Raw genomic sequence first — 8,237 nt, 5'->3', positions numbered from 1 at the left:
TTTACACTAGTCTAAGGATTGACTGGAAGATAGCAATCACTGGAAAAGGACATCATACTTTGAAGTATAGAAGGAAGAAAGCAAAGAGGAAGACCAGCAGCCAATCCAAAGGATTGACACTATCAAGATAACAGTGGAGAAGACCCTAGTGGACCTATGTAGTCTTTCACAAAATTGATCTTCCTAAAGATCGTTAATTCATCAAGTCGTCATAGCTCGAGTTTCAACCGAAGGCCATTAATAATAAAAAATGGGCTGACTGACCACAGCATTCACAATAGGTGTGGACTGCCTGACTACAGCATTCACACTAGGTGTGGACTGCCTGACTACAGCATTCACACTAGGTGTGGACTGCTTGACCACATTTACAGTAGACTAGACTGTGGGCCAACCTCTGTCTTCTAAAGTGAGGTATCCCCTTTCCTATTTCATAGAATAGCCTTGTAATCAGTGGTGCAACAATCAATACCGCAATTACAAGAGATTGACCACACTATTAAAATTACACTGTGGACTGAATGACCACAACATTTAAAAGGACTGACTGTCCACAGCATTTGAATTAGTTGTGGACTGACTGACAACGGCAATTACACTAGTCTAAGGATTGAATGGAAGACAGCAATCAATGGAAAAGGACATCATAGTTTGAAGTATAGAAGAAAGCAAAGAGCAAGACCAGCAACCAATCCAATGGATTGATACTATCAAGATAATGTTGAAGAAGACCCTAGTGGACCTATCTAGTCTTTCACAAAATTGATCTTCCTAAAGATCGTTAATTCATCCAGTAGTCATGGCTCGAATTTCAACCGAAGGCCGTTAATAATAAAAAATGGGCTGACTGACTACAGCATTCACACTAGGTGTGGACTGCTTGACCACATTTCCAGTAGACTAGACTGTGGGCCAACCTCTGTCTTTTAAATGGAGGAATCCCCTATTCTATTTCATAGAATAACCTTGTAATCAGCGGTGTAACAATCAATACCGCGATTACAAGAGACTGACCACACTATTAAAATTACACTGTGGACTGAATGACCACAACATTTAAAAGGACTGACAGTCCACAGCATTTGAATTAGTTGTGGACTGACTGACAACAGCAGTTACAGTAGTCTAAGGATTGAATGGAAGACAGCAATCACTGGAAAAGGACATCATACTTTGAAGTATAGAAGGACCAAAGCAAAGTGCAAGACCAGCAAACAATCCAATGGATTGATACTATCAAGATAATGGTGAAGAAGGCCCTAGTGGACCGATCTAGTCTTGCACAAGATTGATCTTCCTAAAGATCATTAATACATCAAGTCGTCATGGCTCCAGTTTCAACCGAAGGCCATTAATTATAAAGAATGGACTGACTGACCACAGCATATAGACTAGATGTGGACTGCCTGACCACATTTACAGTAGACTGTGAACCGATTGAGCATAAAATAGACTGTGGACTCTCTGACTACAATTTTTATAATAAAATGCAGACCGACTGACCACAATCTTTATATTTGAAATAATTAATTTTGGCCCTAGAGTGTTATACTTTTTGGTGTGTATAGCATGTAGCAGGAACATATTATCACTCTTTTGAATATTTACAGGTGACTGACGCCCTTTGACATGGTGGGATTTGAAATGTTTCCTTGTGGACTCCAAGAAAAGAATGTGGAAAGTCACATAACAGGTAATTAATATTCATATTAATTACTGATAATAGTCATCTAGGCATAAGTTCTAGACCTGCGGAGGTGTGACAACACCTTTCTGATACATGAGAATATACTGTTAGTGGTTTACATATGTTTATTTTCTATACACAATTCCTAGTATAACACAACTTTATCTTAGGCAGAGACATAAGGAACATTTCTTTTCCTTATCTTCTGTATTCTAAAGTGAGGAATCCCTTATTCTGTTATATAGAATAGCCTTGTAATCAGCGGTGTAACAATCAATACCGCGATTACAAGAGACTGACCACAGTATTAAGATTACACTGTGGACCAATTAACCACAAAATTTACAAGGACTGACAGTCCACAGCATTTAAATTAGGCGTGGACTGACTGACAACAGCATTTACACTAGTCTATGGATTGACTGGAAGACAGCAATTACTGGAAAGGGACATCATACTCGGAAGAATAGAAGGAAGAAGGCAAAGAGGAAGACCAGCAACCAATCCACAGGATTGATACTATCAAGATAACGGTGGAGAAGACCCTAGTGGACCGATCTAGTGTTGAACAAGGTTGATCTTCCTAAAGATCGTTATTTCATCCAGTCTTCATGGCAAGAGTTTCAACCGAAGGCCGTTAATAATAAAACATGGACTGACTGACTACAGCATTCACACTAGTTGTGGACTGCCTGATAATATTTACGGTAGACTGTGGGCCAACCTCTGTCTTCTAAAGTGAGGAATCCCCTATTCTATTTCATAGAATATCCTTGTAATCAGCAGTGTAACAATCAATACCGCAATTACAAGACACTGACCACACTATTAAGACTACACTGTGGACCGAATAACCACAGGATTTAATAGGACTGACAGTCCACAGCGTTTGAATTAGTTGTGGACTGACTGACAACAGCATTTACACTAGTTTAAGGATTGACTGGAAGACAGCAATCATTGGAAAAGGACATCATACTTTTAAGTATAGAAGGAAGAAAGCAAAGAGGAAGACCAGCAGCCAATCCAAAGGATTGACACTTTCAAGAAAACAGTGAAGAAGACCCTAGTGGACCTATGTATTCTTTCACAAAATTGATCTTCCTAAAGATTGTTAATTCATCAAGTCGTCATAGCTCGAGTTTCAACCGAAGGCCGTTAATAATAAAAAATGGGCTGACTGACCACAGCATTCACAATAGGTGTGGACTGCCTGACTACAGCATTCACAATAGGTGTGGACTGCTTGACCACATTTACAGTAGACTAGACTGTGGGCCAACCTCTGTATTCTAAAGTGAGGTATCCCCTATCCTATTTCACAGAATAGCCTTGTAATCAGTGGTGTAACAATCAATACCGTGATTACAAGAGACTGACCACACTATTAAAATTACACTGTGGACTGAATGACCACAGCATTTAAAAAGACTGACAGTCCACAGCGTTTGAATTAGTTGTGGACTGACTGACAACAGCATTTACACTAATCTAAGGATTGACTGGAAGACAGCAATCACTGGAAAAGGAACTTCATACTTTGAAGTATAGAAGGAAGAAAGCAAAGAGGAAGACCAGCAGCCAATCCAAAGGATTGACACTATCAAGATTAGGGTGGAGAAGACCCTAGTGGACCTATGAAGTCTTTCACAAAATTGATCTTCTTAAAGATCGTTAATTCATCTAGTCGTCATAGCTCGAGTTTCAACCGAAGGCCGTTAATAATAAAAAATGGGCTGACTGACCACAGCATTCACAATAGGTGTGGACTGCCTGACTACAGCATTCACACTAGGTGTGGACTGCTTGACCACATTTACAGTAGACTAGACTGTGGGCCAACCTCTGTATTTTAAAGTGAGGTATCCCCTATCCTATTTCAAAGAATAGCCTTGTAATCAGTGGTGTAACAATCAATACCGCAATTACAAGACATTGACCACACTATTAAAATTACACTGTGGGCTGAATGACCACAGCATTTAAAAAGACTGACAGTCCACAGCATTTGAATTAGTTGTGGACTGACTAACAACAACATTTACACTAATCTAAGGATTGACTGGAAGACAGCAATCACAGGAAAAGGAACTTCATACTTTGAAGTATAGAAGGAAGAAAGCAAAGAGGAAGACCAGCAGCCAATCCAAAGGATTGACACTATCAAGATAAGGGTGGAGAAGACCCTAGTGGACCTATGAAGTCTTTCACAAAATTGATCTTCCTAAAGATCGTTAATTCATCATGTCATCATAGCTCGAGTATTAAACGAAGGCCGTTAATAATAAAAAATGGGCTGACTGACCACAGCATTCACACTACGTGTGGACTGCTTGACCACATTTATAGTAGACTAGACTGTGGGCCAACCTCTGTCTTTTAAAGGGAGGAATCCCCTATTCTATTTCATAGAATAACCTTGTAATCAGCTGTGTAACAATCAATACCGCGATTACAAGAGATTAACCACACTATTAAAATTACACTGTGGACTGAATGACCACAACATTTAAAAGGACTGACAGTCCACAGCGTTTGAATTAGTTGTGGACTGACTGACAACGGCAATTACACTAGTCTAAGGATTGAATGGAAGACAGCAATCAATGGAAAAGGACATCATAGTTTGAAGTATAGAAGAAAGCAAAGAGCAAGACCAGCAAACAATCCAATGGATTGATACTATCAAGATAATTCTGAAGAAGACCCTAGTGGACCGATCTAATTTTGCACAAGATTGATCTTCCTAAAGATCATTAATTCATCAAGTCGTCATGGATCGAGTTTCAACCGAAGGCCATTAATTATAAAGAATGGACTGACTGACCACAGCATATAGACTAGATGTGGACTGCCTGACAACATTTACAGTAGACTGTGAGCCGATTGAGCATAAAATTTAAAATAGACTGTGGACTCTGTGACTACAATTTTTATAATAAAATGCAGACCGAATGACCACAGTCTTTATCTTTGAAATAAGTAATTTTGGCCCTAGAGTGTTATACTTTTTGGTGTGTATAGCATGTAGCATGAACATATTATCACTATTTTGAATATTTAGAGGTGACTGACGCCCTTTGACATGGTGGGATTTTAAATGTTTCCTTGTGAACTTAAAGAAAAGAATGTGGAAGGTCACATAACAGGTAATTAATATTCATACTAATTACTGATAATAGTCAGTCTAGGCATAAGTTCTAGACCTGCGGAGGTGTGACAACACCTTTCTGATACATGAGAATATACTGTTAGTGGTTTACATATGTTTATTTTCTATACACAATTCCTAGTATAACACAACTATATCTTAGGTAGAGACATAAGGAACATTTCTTTTCCTTATCTTCTGTATTCTAAAGTGAGGAATCCCTTATTCTGTTTCATAGAATAGCCTTGTAATCAGCGGTGTAACAATCAATACCGCGATTACAAGAGACTGACCACAGTATTAAGACTACACTGTGGACCAATTAACCACAAAATTTACAAGGACTGACAGTCCACAGCTTTTAAATTAGGCGTGGACTGATTAACAACAGCATTTACACTAGTCTATGGATTGACTGGAAGACAGCAATTACTGGAAAGGGACATCATACTCGGAAGAATAGAAGGAAGAAGGCAAAGAGGAAGACCAGCAACCAATCCAAAGGATTGATACTATCAAGATAATGGTGGAGAAGACCCTAGTGGACCGATCTAGTCTTGAACAAGATGGATCTTCCTAAATATCGTTAATTCATCCAGTCGTCATGGCTAGAGTTTCAACCGAAGGCCGTTAATAATAAAAAATGGACTGACTGACCACAGCATTCACACTAGTTGTGGACTGCCTGATCATATTTACGGTACACTGTGGGCCAACCTCTGACTTCTAAAGTGAGGTATCCCCTTTCCTATTTCATAGAATAGCCTTGTAATCAGTGGTGTAACAATCAATACCGCAATTACAAGAGATTGACCACACTATTAAAATTACCCTGTGGACTGAATGACCACAACATTTAAAAGGACTGACAGTCCACAGCTATGAATTAGTTGTGGACTGACTAACAACAGCATTTACACTAATCTAAGGATTGACTGGAAGACAGCAATCATGGGAAAAGGAACTTCATACTTTGAAGTATAGAAGGAAGAAAGCAAAGAGGAAGACCAGCAGCCAAACCAAAGTATTGACACTATCAAGATAAGGGTGGAGAAGACCCTAGTGGACCTATGAAGTCTTTCACAAAATTGATCTTCCTAAAGATCGTTAATTCATCCAGTCATCATAGCTCGAGTTTCAACCGAAGGCCGCTAATAATAAAAAATGGGCTGACGGACCACAGCATTCACACTAGGTGTGGACTGCTTGATCACATTTATAGTAGACTGTGGGCCAACCTCTGTCTTCTAAAGTGTGGAATCCCCTATCCTATTTCATAGAATAGCCTTGTAATCAGCGGTGTAACAATCAATACCGCGATTCCAAGAGATTGACCACACTATTAAGAATACACTGTGGACTGAATGACCACAACATTTAAAAGGACTGACAGTCCACAGCGTTTGAATTAGTTGTGGACTGACTGACAACGGCAATTACATTAGTCTAAGGATTGAATGGAAGACAGCAATCAATAGAAAAAGACATCATAGTTAGAAGTATAGAAGAAAGCAAAGAGCAAGACCAGCAACCAATCCAATGGATTGATACTATCAAGATAATGGTGAAGAAGGCCCTAGTGGACCTATGTAGTCTTTCACAAAATTGATCTTCCTAAAGATCTTTAATTCAAACAGTCATCATAGCTCGAGTTTCAACCGAAGGTCATTAATAATAAAAAATGGGCTGACTGACCACAGCATTCACAATAGGTGTGGACTGCTTGACCACATTTATAGTAGACTAGACTGTGGGCCAACCTCTGTCTTTTAAAGGGAGGAATCCCCTATTCTTTTTCATAGAATAGCCTTGTAATTAGCAGTGAAACAATCAATACTACAATTACAAGACACTGACCACACTTTTAAGACTACACTGTGGACTGAATGACCACAGCATTTAAAAGGACTGACAGTCCACAGCGTTTGAATTAGTTGTGGACTGACTGACAACAGCATTTACACTAGTCTAAGGATTGACTGGAAGACAGCAATCACTGGAAAAGGATATCATACTTTGAAGTATAGAAGGAAGAAACCAAAGAGGAAGACCAGCAGCCAATCCAAAGGATTGACACTATCAAGATAAGGGTGGAGAAGACCCTAGTGGACCTATGTAGTCTTTCACGAAATTGATCTTCCTAAAGATCTTTAATTCAAACAGTCATCATAGCTCGAGTTTCAACCGAAGGTCATTAATAATAAAAAATGGACTGACTGACCACAGCATTCACGCTAGTTGTGGACTGCCTGATCATATTTACAGTAGACTGTGGGCCAACCTCTGTCTTCTAAAGTTTGGAACCCCCTATACTATTTCATAGAATAGCCTTGTAATCAGCAGTGTAACAATCAATACCGCAATTACAAGACACTGACCACACTATTAAGACTACACTGTGGACTGAATGACCACAGCATTTAAAAGGACTGACAGTCCACAGCTTTTGAATTAGTTGTGGACTGACTGACAACAGCATTTACACTAGTCTAAGGATTAACTGGAAGACATCAATCACTGGAAAAGGACATCATACTTTGAAGAATAGAAGGAAGAAAGCAAAGAGGAAGACCAGTAGCCAATCCAATGGATTGATACTATCAAGATAACAGTGGAGAAGACCCTAGTGGACCTATCTAGTCTTTCACAAAATTGATTTTCCTAAAGATCGTTAATTCATCCAGTAGTCATGGCTCGAATTTCAACCGAAGGCCGTTAATAATAAAAAATGGGCTGACTGACTACAGCATTCACACTAGGTGTGGACTGCTTGACCACATTTATAGTAGACTAGACTGTGGGCCAACCTCTGTCTTTTAAAGGGAGGAATCCCCTATTCTATTTCATAGAATAACCTTGTAATCAGCTGTGTAACAATCAATACCGCGATTACAAGAGACTGACCACACTATTAAAATTACACTGTGGACTGAATGACCACAACATTTAAAAGGACTGACAGTCCACAGCATTTGAATTAGTTGTGGACTGACTGACAACAGCATTTACAGTAGTTTAAGGATTGAATGGAAGACAGCAATCACTGGAAAAGGACATCATACTTTGAAGTATAGAAGGACCAAAGCAAAGTGCAAGACCAGCAAACAATCCAATGGATTGATACTATCAAGATAATGGTGAAGAAGGCCCTAGTGGACCGATCCAGTCTTTCACAAAATTGATCTTCCTATAGATTGTTAATTCATCCAGTCGTCATGGCTAGAGTTTCAACCGAAGGCCGTTAATAATAAAAAATGGACTGACTGACCACAGCATTCACACTAGTTGTGGACTGCCTGATCATATTTACGGTAGACTGTGTGCCAACCTCTGTCTTCTAAAGTGAGGAACCCCCTATCCTATTTCATAGAATAGCCTTGTAATCAGCAGTGAAACAAT

The sequence above is a fragment of the Phyllobates terribilis genome, unplaced genomic scaffold (genome assembly GCF_046119375.1).
Source record: "Phyllobates terribilis strain yellow unplaced genomic scaffold, ASM4611937v1 Scaffold_518__1_contigs__length_1237376, whole genome shotgun sequence".
Lineage (NCBI taxonomy): Eukaryota > Metazoa > Chordata > Amphibia > Anura > Dendrobatidae > Phyllobates > Phyllobates terribilis.
Note: the sequence above shows the minus strand (reverse complement) of the source record.